This window comes from Pelophylax lessonae (genome assembly GCF_965119305.1).
Source record: "Pelophylax lessonae genome assembly, chromosome: 1".
NCBI classification, from domain to species: Eukaryota; Metazoa; Chordata; class Amphibia; order Anura; family Ranidae; genus Pelophylax; species Pelophylax lessonae.
The window spans coordinates 893,703,450-893,717,922 of NC_138768.1; positions in this window are offsets into that span (position 1 = coordinate 893,703,450).

Here is a 14,473-nt window from a genome sequence, read left to right on the forward strand (position 1 = left end):
TCTCCAAGTTGGGCACATGGCCTGAGCTTGCCCTTTACGCCTTGGAGGTGCTGGCGTGCCCTGCAGCCAGTATATTATGTGAACGTGTATTTAGCACGGCTGGGGGCGTTATCACAGACAAGCGCAGCCACCTGTCCAGAGACAATGTGGACAAGCTCACGTTCATTAAAATGAACCAGGCATGGATCCCACGGGACTTTTCCATACCTTGTGCAGAATAGAGATGGATACCGACCTTACCCACCCATTGTTATATTTTTGATCTTTCTCACTCTTTTGGGGTGTACCCGCATTTAAAATGACTGAAAAAAAGCAGTGTTGGCTACCTCGTCCCCCTCCACCGCCGCTTCCACCTACACCGCCACATCCACCGCCACCTCAACCTCCCTCCTACTCCATATGGGCCTCGTCCTTCACAGATGAAGAAAATTGTTTTATTTTTCTGGGTTTTTTTTGTTGTTTTAAGTTATTTCCCTATCCACATTTGTTTGCAGAGCACTTGCCATGCTCTTAACTACATTTTGCTGCCATTTGCAGCACTCTAGCCCTTTCCATTGGTGTTTTAGAGCCATTTTAGTGCCTGAAAGTTCGGGTCCCCATTGACTTCAATGGGGTTCGGTGTCCGGGTAAAGTTCGGAAAAAGTCCGGGACACGGACCCCGACTTTTTTTTCAAGTTCGGTCGAACCCGCCGAACACGGACATCCAGGTGTCCGCTCAACTCTAGTCATAATCATTTCACAATGTATTGTGTTGCATTCATCTATGTATAGGTCTACTCTTCAATGTTTATGACTTAGCAGATATCCGCTATTTATGTACTCAGTGCTTTGGTTGCTCACCGGGCACATGATATTATCACTGTCTTCTTTAGGAGATTTCCATTGCTTGCTATTGTGATTGGTGTAGTTCATATACCCAACAGGTCTCATTATCGCAGCTTTTTCCATTTATTGCTTGTGTTTGGTGCTGTCTCACCTGAAGCTGCAGCTTTTTAGTACATCACATTGTCAGCGCGGTTAATCCCTTTCTTTACTTTTTTAAATACTCTTGTGATTCCAGTTTTTTTTCAAGGGGTCACCATCAAAGATATTTATGTCTTGTGGTTTCTTTGCAGACAGCCATCGGACGCTCTTTTCAGACAGGTTCCCCAATTGTAGATCAAATGTTTCAGCAGTCATCAGAATTATTTATGGCTATGCCATAGTGTGCATGTAAACTAAAAGAGATAGACGCAGATTATTGTCAATGAAGACATTTTGTTCTAAGCAGCCATCTTGCCACCTCATTTTCCCCCCCTCAATTACTGATCGCCCTAACTACCTATCCACTTGTCAGATCCTCCCGAGGGAGCAGCCCCTTACACTTGGGACACTGGCCCAGAGGGTAAACCTCAGTGGGGGGTGTCCGATTCTTGGTGAGGTTCTGAGGTGGAAATTGTTTCTTCATACATGGGGGGTTTGAGGTGACAGATGTCTCATTACAGCATACTCAGCATCATCAATCACTTCTTGTCTCCGTATAGAGTTGAAATAGGTTGTTGCCTTGGCCTTGGTAACCTTATCAATCAAACACATGATTATTTTAATCAACAGGTAACCAGAGATCAGAATTATCATAAACATCAATATGAATACCCCCAGTCTCTGAACCCATCGAAACACAGAGCCAAACTAAGACACCCCCCCACCCCCCCAACATTTTGAATGGATTCCAACCATCCTGGCTAATGGAGCGAGCCTGAGCTTGTAGCTCTTCTACCTTAGCGTTATGTTGTTCAATGATTTCAGAAAATCTGGTATTACCTTCGATATTATAAATCCAAGTGCAGCATTCATAATTTTGTGTTTGTTCACAGAGACCGTTTAGGGCAGCAGTTGGGGCTTTTATGGCCATTTGTTGTTTAAGGGTGACCCATCTGATTTATCTTTGCTCTTCTGCTAACAGGTATATATCTGTCTGGGTCAGGTTCAATACTTCATCTATGATGGTGGAGTAATTGTTTAATCTAGCCATGAGTTTGATTCCCCATCCTGTCCAGGTTGGGAACTAGGACCATGCCTTGTCATCTGTGGTAAAAACCTCTCTTGTTACCCTGCCCTATATTTTAGGAGATATTTAGGATAAGGCAAAACCTCCAAAGGACTGTGTTTATCAGGATGAGCGGACACCCTTGGGATCAGGGAGGCTATAGTACATGTCTCTATGGCACGCCAAAGCTTTATTGCCACAGACATAATAGATTCCTGACCCCACTGTGACCACTAGGATTGAGCTTCGAGTTCAAGTCGAACGTAAGTTTGACTCGAACATTAGCTGTTCGCTCGTTCCTCGAATGACGAACAAATGTGCTTCTTCGCGGGAAATTCGAGCGCCCGCATACATAATGGATTGCGCGTGCATGTGCAATGCATTATGTGATTGGCCAATGCATGCACCCTGACCTCCATGCTTTGGCCAATCAAATCATCTCTGCCATGATTGGACAAAGGCAGGCTGCCTTTAGCCAATCATGGCTCAGGGGCTAAGTACACTCCCCACACTATAGAAAGGCTGCTCACACGGCAACCGCGTGTAGTGTGTGACTGTACGGGCGAGATAGGAAGTGGTTGAGGCAGGGAGAGGAAAGTGATTGAGGAAGGGAGAGGAAAGTGATTGAGGAAGGGAGAGGAAAGTGATTGAGGAAGGGAGAGGAAAGTGATTGAGGAAGGGAGAGGAAAGTGATTTGCAATTTATCAGACAGTGCAGTGTAATTTATTTAAGATATTGCTAGCAGTCAATTAGGCAGGGAGAGAGATTTATGCTTTTTACAAGTTAGATCAGATAGTGAAGTATATTCAGCAGGGCAGTATATACCATAGACCATATACCATAGTATAGATCATACATTGATAGATACTCAATTGGCCTATATATATATATATATATAGATAGCTAGATAGCTAGATAGATAGATAGATAGATAGACAGATAGATAGATAGATAGATAGATAGATAGATAGATAGATAGATAGATAGATAGATAGATAGATAGATAGATAGATATCAAAGTATGGTCTATATTGAACTGACCAATAGATACTCAGTTGCCATATATATATATATATATATATATATATATATATATATATATATATATATACAGTAGATAGATATCAATCAGTCAGTTCGGTATAGACCATACTTTGATATATATATATATATATATATATATATATATATATATATATATAGGGTAATTGAGTATCTATCAAAGTATAGTCTATACTGAACTGACTGATTGATATCTATCTACTGTATATATATATATATATATATATATATATATATATATATATATATATATATATATGGCAATTGAGTATCAATCGGTCAATTCAGTATAGACTATACTTCAATAGATACTCAATTGCCCTATACAGACCATATAGATATCAAAGTATGGTCTATATTGAACTGACCGATTCATACATACTCAATTGCCATATATATAGATATCAATCAGGTAGTTCAGTATAGACTATACTTTGATAGATACTCAATTGCCCTATATATATATATATCTATATCAAAGTATGGTCTATACTGAACTGACCGAATAATATCAATATATATATATATACAGTTGGGCAAAAAAAATGTATTTAGTCAGCCACCAATTGTGCAAGTTCTCCCACATAAAAAGTGGGTACACTTCCACTATGAGAGACACAGAATGGGGGGAAAGAATCCGAGAAATCACATTGTAGGATTTCTAATGAATTAATTGGTAAATTCCTCGGTAGAATAAGTATTTGGTCACCTACAAACAAGCAAAATTTCTGGGTCTCACAGACCTGTAACTTCTTCTTTAACCGGTTGCCGACTGCGCACAGTATATTTACTGCGGCAGTCAGCCCCGGCCAGGCAGAGTGACGTAGGTCTACGTCGCTAGCCTGTGACCGGCTTGTGAGGCAATAGCGGGCGAGCGCGCGCCCGCCCCGGCTCGTTCACTGGGTCCGCGCATGTGACCGGCAGACCCGATGTCCGCCGGTCACACTACGATCGTCGGTAGAGCGGGAGAAAATCAGGCGGCTAATGTAAACAAGCCGCCTGTCATTCTCCCCTGTGTAAAAATGGAGATCAGACGGTTCTACTATGTAGAACCGTTGATCTCTGTTTTTACAATAGTAGACATGTCCCATCACAGTTAGAAACACGCCCCTAGGACACACTTAACCCCTCCCTCTCCAATACAGTTAACCCCTTCACTGCCAGTGTCATTTTTACAGTAACAGTGCATATGTATAGCACTGATTACTGTAGTAATGTCACTGGTAACCCCAAAAGTCAGTCAAGGGTCCGATCTGTCTGCCGCAATGTCGCAGTCCCGCAAAAAAAATCACAGATCGCCGCCATTACTTGTTAAAAAAAAAAACCCCAAAAATGACAAAAATCTTTCCCTTTGTTAGTAAACGCGATAAATTTTGCGCAAACTAATCAAAATACGCTTTTTGCGATTTTTTTTACCAAACATAGGTAGCATAAAGCAAATTGGCCGAAAATGTTAAAAAATTTTGATTTTTCATTTTTTTTTTGTTGGGAATTTCATATAAAAAAGTGAAAAATATTGTTATTTTTGCAAAATTTACACTCTTTTTTTGTTTATAGCGCATGATCAAAAAATCGCACAGGTGATCAAATACCACCAAAAGAAAGCTCTGTTTGTGGGAAAAAAAGGACGTGAAATTCGTTTAGGTACAGTGTCGCACGACCGCGCAATTGTCCGTTAAAATCACGCAGTAAAAAATTGCAAAAAACCCCCTGGTCAGGAAGGGGGTAAAATCTTCCCGGGCTTAAGTGGTTAAGAGGCTCCTCTGTCCTCCACTCGTTACCTGTACTGATGGCACCTGTTTGAACTTGTTATCAGTATAAAAGACGCCTGTCCACAACCTCAAACTGTCACACTCCAAACTCCACTATGGCCAAGACCAAAGATCTGTCAAAGGACACCAGAAACCAAATCGTAGACCTGCAACAGGCTGGGAAGACTAAATCTGCAATAGGCAAGCAGCTTGGTTTGAAGAAATCAACTGTGGGAGCAATTATTAGAAAATGGAAGACATACAAGACCACTGATAATCTCCCTCCATCTGGGGCTCCATGCAAGATCTCACCCCATGGGGTCAAAATGATCACAAGAACGGTGAGCAAAAATCCCAGAACCACACGGGGGGGCCTAGTGAATGACCTGCAGAGAGCTGGGACCAAAGTAACAAAGGCTACCATCAGTAACACACTACGCTGCCAGGGACTCAAATCCTGCAGTGCCAGACGTGTCCCCCTGCTTAAGCCAGTACATGTCCGGGCCCGTCTGACGTTTGCTAGAGAGCATTTGAATGATCCAGAAAAGGATTGGAAGAATGTCATATGGTCAGATGAAACCAAAGTAGAACTTTTTGGTGAAAACTCAACTCGTCGTATTTGGAGGAGACAGAATGCTGAGTTGCATCCAAAGAACACCATACCTACTGTGAAGCATGGGGGTGGAAACATCATGCTTTGGGGCTGTTTTTCTGAAAAGGGACCAGGACGACTGATCCGTGCAAAAGGAAAGAATGAATGGGGCCATGTATCGTGAGATGTTGAGTGAAAACCTTCCATCAGCAAGGGCATTGAAGATGAAATGTGGCTGGGTCTTTCAGCATGACAATGATCCCAAACACATCGCCCGGGCAACAAAGAAGTGCCTTCGTAAGAAGCATTTTAAGGTCCTGGAGTGGCCTAGCCAGTCTCCAGATCTCAACCCCATAGAAAACCTTTGGAGGGAGTTGAAAGTCTGTGTTGCCCAGGAACAGCCCCAAAACATCACTGCTCTAGAGATCTGCATGAAGGAATGGGACAAAATACCAGCAACAGTGTGTGAAAACCTTGTGAAGACTTACAGAAAATGTTTGACCTCTGTCATTGCCAACAAAGGGTTTATAACAAAGTATTGAGATTAACTTTTCCTATTGACCAAATACTTATTTTCCACCATAATTTGCAAATAAATTCTTTAAAAATCAGACAATGGGATTTTCTGGATTTTTTTTCTCATTTTGTCTCTCATAGTTGAAGTATACCTATAATGAAAATTACAGGTGTAAAGATTAAGGAACCTCAATCAGGTTCAAAATAGATTTCTTGCTGCTGGATCTGATTAAATAGGTAATTAGAGTGCATGCACGTTTATATCATAGATTGACGCACATTGTTCAGGTAAATGATACTACTTTTATTTCTAATGGACAGTATATTATATAGTTAGTAGGCGGTGTCATATGTTAGTACGTCATAAGCATAATATTAGCATAATACTGATTATTTGCAGCTTTCTGATTAGTCAGGTCCGTTATAAGGTGGTCCCTTTCGAGTTCATGAATGTTATCTTCTTTTGAAGGCACTGTGCCAAGGCTCCATCTTTCTTTTCACGTTCCATCTCGGTGGGTGGGGGCGAGTAGGTATCTAGTAACGGCCATTTTGAGTAAGGACGACAGAGCAAAAATATATATATATGTAGAGAAGAATACACATAGAAAAATAGACATTTTGCTTAATTCACAAGTGTTCATCACATTCCTTCACAAGCCCCCCTAAAATGGCTATTTCTGTCCCTCATACTAAAGTGCCTACTCACCTGGCCCAAACTCCTCCGGAACTTTTTTAGGGCTGTACATAGAGAAGAGCAGTAACTAGTTCACTACCCCCCTCAATACAGCCTGGAGAGGGCAGTCAGGTGCTATCTATCCCTATAACCCTATAGAACTGTGAAATTATGAACAGGGAGTGACTGTAGAAGGGTGAAGTGTTTGTCCTCTTCCATCATAAGGCGGTCTTCTTCTTCTTCTTCTTCTTCTTCTTCTTCTTCTTCTTGGTGGAGAAATGTAGGTGGGCTATTGTCTACAGATTTGCTCATTAGCTTCTTTACAAATGTTAGAATACAGCATACAATCAGGGCTAAAAGAACTAGGATTATTAGTACTGCTACTCCTATCTGGGCGAGTACCTTCTGCCACCCACTCATCCAGCTAAAATATTGATCCCAAGGGTCTGTAATTAGGGTTGAGCGAACACCTAGATGTCCGTGTTCGACGGGTTCGGCCGAACTTTAAAAAAAAGTCCGGGTCCGTGTCCCGGACTTTTACCGAACTTTTCCCGGACACCGAACCCCATTGAAGTCAATGGGGACCCGAACTTTAAGGCACTAAAATGGCTCTAAAACACCAAAGGAAAGGGCTAGAGTGCTGCAAATGGCAGCAAAACGTAATTAAGAGCATGGCAAGTGCTCTGCAAACAAATGTGGATAGGGAAATAACTTAAAACAACAAAAAAAAACAGAAAAATAAAACAATGTTCTTCTTCATCTCTGAAGGACGAGGCCCATATGGAGTAGGAGGGAGGTTGAGGTGGTGGTGGATGTGGCGGTGACATAGGCGTGCGCACAGGGTGTGCTGGGTGTGCCTGGGCACACCCTAATCACCTAGGGCACATAGCATTGCCAGTGAGGAGATGGGAAAGATCTCCCTGGGACCTGCTCTGCTCTATTTCTCCTTGCCTACAGGTACATGGCCCCGATACATTACTCTCCCTGCTGGCAAACACATGCATGTGTATTTCAACTTTGGGGTGCACACCTTAATGCAATAGGCTGCGCACACCTATGGGCGGTGTAGGTGGAAGCGGCGGTGGAGGAGGACCAGGGCCGGATTAACAGCATCATGGGCTTGGTGCTGAGGATTTTGAAGGGCCTTAGGGCCGTGCCTTGCCATGCACCCAGAGGAGGAAGGGTGCAGCCATGCATGCCTAATTCAACATGGGATGCTGTCTCTGAAGCCCATAAACACATCCATGCATCGCCAACTGTCCCTCCTTGTCCGGCCTTCACGCTGTGTGGGGAGGTTCTGAGGGTGCTGCCTGGGGAAGCGAGCATAGAAGCCAGACTTCTGTGTTTACAAGTGACAGAAGAGCGGTAACAGTGAATATGGCCAACCCGGGGCCTATATAAAAGGTAGGGGCCTGGAGCTGCAGCTCCAATAGCCCCTACATTAATCTGGCCCTGAGGAGGAGGACGAGGTAGCCAACACTGCTTCTTTTCACAAATTTTAAATGAGGGTACACCCCAAAAGAGTGAGAAAGAGCAAAAATGGAACAATGGGTGGGTAAGGTCGGTATCCATTGCTATTCTGCATAAGGTACGGAAAAGTCCCGTGGGATCCATGCCTGGTTCATTTTAATGAACGTGAGCTTGTCCACATTGTCTCTGGACAGGCGGCTGCGCTTGTCTGTTATAACGCCCCCAGCCGTGCTAAATACCCGTTCAGATAATACACTGGCTGCAGGGCACGCCAGCACCTCCAAGGCGTAAAGGGCAAGCTCAGGCCATGTGCCCAATTTGGAGACCCAGAAGTTGAAGGGGGCAGACCCGTCATTCACTACATGTAGGCGTGTGCACACATACTGCTCCACCATGTTGGTAAAATGCTGCCTCCTGCTAAGACGTTCCATCTGAGCTGCTGGTGCTGCTGTTTGTTGTGGCGTGCTGACAAAGCTTTTCCACATTTCGGCCATGCTAACCCTGCCTTCTGAGGTGCTGGCGGTGCCCTGGTTGCGTTGGCGACCTCCTCCTCCTCCTCCTCTGCCTTGTGCTTCCACTGTGGCCCCGCTGTCAGATGGGAATGCCAGCAGCATGGCGTCTACCAGCGTGCGCTTGTACTCGCGCATCTTGCGATCGCGCTCCAGTGAGTGAATTAAGGACGGTACGTTGTCCTTGTAACGGGGATCCAGCAGCGTGGCCACCCAGTAATCAGCACAAGTTAGAATGTGGGCAACTCGGCGGTCGTTGTGGAGACACTGCAGCATGTAATCGCTCATGTGTGCCAGGCTGCCCAGAGGCAACGAAAGGCTGTCCTCTGTGGGAGGTGTATGGTCCGTGTCCTCTGTATCCCCCCAGCCACGCACCAGTGATGGCCATGAGCTGGCCTGGGTGCCACCCTGCTGTGAACATGGTTCCATCTCCTCCTCCAGCTCCTCCTCCTCCTCATCCTCCTCATCCTCCAGAACTGTGCCCCTGCTGGACAATTGCGTCCCTGGCGTTTGCGTGTGCAGGAACCCACCCTCGGAGCCCCTTGCGAATGACTGCCCTGAAAGCCTTGGAAATGTTACCTCTTCATCCTCCTCCTCCTCCTCATCCTGTGCCACATCCTCTTCCATCATCGCCCGAATTGTTTTTTCAAGGAGGCATAGAAGTGGGATAGTTAAGCTGAGAACGGCGTCATTGCCACTGGCCATGTTGGTGGAGTACTCAAAACAGCGCAACAAGGCACACAGGTCTCGCATGGAGGCCCAGTTAAATTAAATAGCGGAATAGAAAATATGATCCAAAAAAAGTGTATGTATATCACACGTACACAACCACACTAGGCCCCAATTACTATTGTTTGTACCCCTAAAAGGCTAGATGAGGAGTAGGGGGAGTATGGAACAGGCAGCACCCTCAAACCTTCAGAAGTATGAGATGAACCCCAACAACTTGGAAAGGTGGATCTCTCTCACACGTACCGACACAGACTATCCCGCAATTCAATTGATCCTCAAAGGTTTTTATTGAATAGCGGAATAGGAAATATGATCAAAAAAAGTGTATGTATCTCGCACGTACACAACCACACTAGGCCCCAATTACTATTGTTTGTACCCCTAAAAGGCTAGATGAGGAGTAGGGGGGGTATGGAACAGGCAGCACCCTCAAACCTTCAGAAGTATGAGATGAACCCCAACAACTTGGAAAGGTGGATCTCTCTCACACGTACCGACACAGACTATCCCGCAATTCAATTGATCCTCAAAGGTTTTTATTGAATAGCGGAATAGGAAATATGATCAAAAAAAGTGTATGTATCTCGCACGTACACAACCACACTAGGCCCCAATTACTATTGTTTGTACCCCTAAAAGGCTAGATGAGGAGTAGGGGGGGTATGGAACAGGCAGCACCCTCAAACCTTCAGAAGTATGAGATGAACCCCAACAACTTGGAAAGGTGGATCTCTCTCACACGTACCGACACAGACTATCCCGCAATTCAATTGATCCTCAAAGGTTTTTATTGAATAGCGGAATAGGAAATATGATCAAAAAAAGTGTATGTATCTCGCACGTACACAACCACACTAGGCCCCAATTACTATTGTTTGTACCCCTAAAAGGCTAGATGAGGAGTAGGGGGGGTATGGAACAGGCAGCACCCTCAAACCTTCAGAAGTATGAGATGAACCCCAACAACTTGGAAAGGTGGATCTCTCTCACACGTACCGACACAGACTATCCCGCAATTCAATTGATCCTCAAAGGTTTTTATTGAATAGCGGAATAGGAAATATGATCAAAAAAAGTGTATGTATCTCGCACGTACACAACCACACTAGGCCCCAATTACTATTGTTTGTACCCCTAAAAGGCTAGATGAGGAGTAGGGGGGGTATGGAACAGGCAGCACCCTCAAACCTTCAGAAGTATGAGATGAACCCCAACAACTTGGAAAGGTGGATCTCTCTCACACGTACCGACACAGACTATCCCGCAATTCAATTGATCCTCAAAGGTTTTTATTGAATAGCGGAATAGGAAATATGATCAAAAAAAGTGTATGTATCTCGCACGTACACAACCACACTAGGCCCCAATTACTATTGTTTGTACCCCTAAAAGGCTAGATGAGGAGTAGGGGGGGTATGGAACAGGCAGCACCCTCAAACCTTCAGAAGTATGAGATGAACCCCAAAAACTTGGAAAGGTGGATCTCTCTCACACGTACCAACACAGACTATCCCCCAATTTAACTGATCCCCAAAGGTTTTTGATTAAATAGCGGAATAGAAAATATGATCCAAAAAAAGTGTATGTATATCACACGTACACAACCACACTAGGCCCCAATTACTATTGTTTGTACCCCTAAAAGGCTAGATGAGGAGTAGGGGGGGGTATGGAACAGGCAGCACCCTCAAACCTTCAGAAGTATGAGATGAACCCCAACAACTTGGAAAGGTGGATCTCTCTCACACGTACCAACACAGACTATCCCCCAATTTAACTGATCCCCAAAGGTTTTTGATTAAATAGCGGAATAGAAAATATGATCCCAAAAAAGTGTATGTATATCACACGTACACAACCACACTAGGCCCCAATTACTATTGTTTGTACCCCTAAAAGGCTAGGAGTAGGGGGAGTATGGAACAGGCAGCACCCTCAAACCTTCAGAAGTATGAGATGAACCCCAACAACTTGGAAAGGTGGATCTCTCTCACACGTACCAACACAGACTATCCCCCAATTTAACTGATCCCCAGAGGTTTTTGATTAAATAGCGGAATAGAAAATATGATCCCAAAAAAGTGTATGTATATCACACGTACACAACCACACTAGGCCCCAATTACTATTGTTTGTACCCCTAAAAGGCTAGATGAGGAGTAGGGGGAGTATGGAACAGGCAGCACCCTCAAACCTTCAGAAGTATGAGATGAACCTCAACAACTTGGAAAGGTGGATCTCTCTCACACGTACCAACACAGACTATCCCCCAATTTAACTGATCCCCAAAGGTTTTTGATTAAATAGCGGAATAGAAAATATGATCCCAAAAAAGTGTATGTATATCACACGTACACAACCACACTAGGCCCCAATTACTATTGTTTGTACCCCTAAAAGGCTAGGAGTAGGGGGAGTATGGAACAGGCAGCACCCTCAAACCTTCAGAAGTATGAGATGAACCCCAACAACTTGGAAAGGTGGATCTCTCTCACACGTACCAACACAGACTATCCCCCAATTTAACTGATCCCCAAAGGTTTTTGATTAAATAGCGGAATAGAAAATATGATCCCAAAAAAGTGTATGTATATCACACGTACACAACCACACTAGGCCCCAATTACTATTGTTTGTACCCCTAAAAGGCTAGATGAGGAGTAGGGGGAGTATGGAACAGGCAGCACCCTCAAACCTTCAGTATGAGATTGTGTTCACTGTACCCCACAAAGATTGAGTTCACTGCACCCCACAATGATTGTGTTCACTGCACCCCACAAAGATTGTGTTCACTGCACCTCACAAAGATTGTGTTCACTGTACCCCCCAAAGATTGTGTTCACTGCACCCCACAAAGATTCTGTTCACTGTACCCCACAAAGATTGTGTTCACTGCACCCCAAAAAGATTGTGTTCACTGCACCCCAAAAAGGATGTTGTTCACTGCACCCCAAAAAGGATGTTGTTCACTCCACCCCAAAAAGATTGTGTTCACTGCACCCCACAAAGATTGTGTTCACTGCACCCCAAAAAGATTGTGTTCACTGCACCCCAAAAATGATTTTGTTCACTGCACCCCAAAAAGGATTTTGTTCACTGCACCCCAAAAAGGATGTTGTTCACTCCACCCCAAAAAGATTGTGTTCACTGCACCCCAAAAAGATTGTGTTCACTGCACCCCACAAAGGATTTTGTTCACTGCACCCCAAAAAGATTGTGTTCACTGCACCCCAAAAAGGATGTTGTTCACTGCACCCCAAAAAGGATTTTGTTCACTGCACCCCAAAAAGATTGTGTTCACTGCACCCCACAAAGGATTTTGTTCACTGCACCCCACAAAGATTGTGTTCACTGCACACCAAAAAGGATTGTGTTCACTGCACCCCAAAAAGATTTTGTTCACTGCACCCCAAAAAGATTGTGTTCACTGCAGCCCAAAAAGATTGTGTTCACTGCAGCCCAAAAAGATTGTGTTCACTGCAGCTCACACACAGAAAAATGGATGTGGATCACTGACACCTGCCTATCTCCAATCCCACACCACACAGCAATATCGATTGTAGTTTGTAGAACACAGTTTCCCTAAAATTCAGCAGACTCTGTCCCTAACAGGATTGAGAAGAGATCGTAGATCAGGATTGAGTGCAGACCCCACCCCCCACACAGCAATATCGATTGTAGTTTGTAGAAGACACTGACCCTATATAATTCAGCAGACTCTATCCCTAAAATGCCTACAACTCGCCCTGCCTAAACACTCCGACCTGTCCCTCAATTCTATCCGGACACAAATGGTTTTTTCCTGCCTATCTTTCCCTAATCAGCAGCCAGCACGTTGATGTGTGCTCTGTCCCTGAATCTAAGCAGCATAATGACGCCGCTGCGGCTGCCTCGAACTTATAAAGACTTGGTCACATGCTTCAGACGGCCAATCACAGCTACTGAGACATTTGCAGGCATGGCTGGGATGGCTTAAGGCACACCAGTTAAACGATTGTTGATTGGCTGTTGAAAGCCCGCCATGAAAAGAGCGCCAAAGCATGCAAAACCCGGAAATAAAACGACCGAACACGGATTTTTACCCGAACATACAGTAAAGTGTCCGTGTCCGTGTTCGGGTACAAAAAATCCAATTATTCGGTACGAACACGAATAATACAGTCCGTGTTCGCTCAACACTATCTGTAATACCTCAGTTCTTCTTCAACTCAAATGACAGATCTTCCAATTTCTTGATAGCTAGAGTAACCTTACCATTTGGACCAGTGTTGTCAGGAAGGTTATTATGGGGAGCAAAGACTCAAAACCAGCTTTTACCTGATCCCTAGCTTGGAATTCATCTGGGACCCCCCTTGGGACCCCTATGGCATCTATGTACAAATGAGGATCAAAGCTTCCAGAGGGAGCTACTCGCTTCCTCCTGTGGTTGGGTGCTGAGTCAGTGTATTTATCAGGGGTATTATACTACAAAGATCAAAAAATAAATAAATAAACGTAACCACTTATGTGCTGGATGAATTGTACCAAAATGTAGAGACACCATTTGTCTTAGCGATGGCCGCCCGTTTGAGTACCTGTTTTTATGATAATCACCTGCTGAGCTTTTATCAAACTTGTAAGAAAAAAGGATATACAGCACAATCATTGTGCTGCCAGCAGGATCTTGTCTTCAGGAGATTGGGCTTTCTTGCAGTGAAAGGCGTATATCCAGGTGCTTTGTATCGGGGATCAAGTGATTTTTCCTTGTGTATTTCTTCACTAACACCCAATCTCCTGGCTGAAGACTGTGGGTTCCCGAGTCTGTTTCTGGATCTGGAATGGAGGAAAATACTCGAGAATGGATATTAGTTAAGGCTTTAGACAAATATGTAATATAACAAGTTAACATATCAGATTGTAACTGCGACTGCTGTGGGGAGTAACAGCCAAGTCTGGGGGCTGAACCAAACAAAATGGGTGTGTCTGACACTGAACAGGGCAATAGGCAAACTGTCTGGTCAACTCATGTTAGTCTCTTGGGCCATCTTTAACATCCTGTTCTTTAGAGTCCCATTCATCCTTTCTACCTTCCCACTACTTTGAGGGTGGTATGGGGTGCGTAAAGCCAACTGAACTCCCAGTGCTGCCCAAATCTCTTTT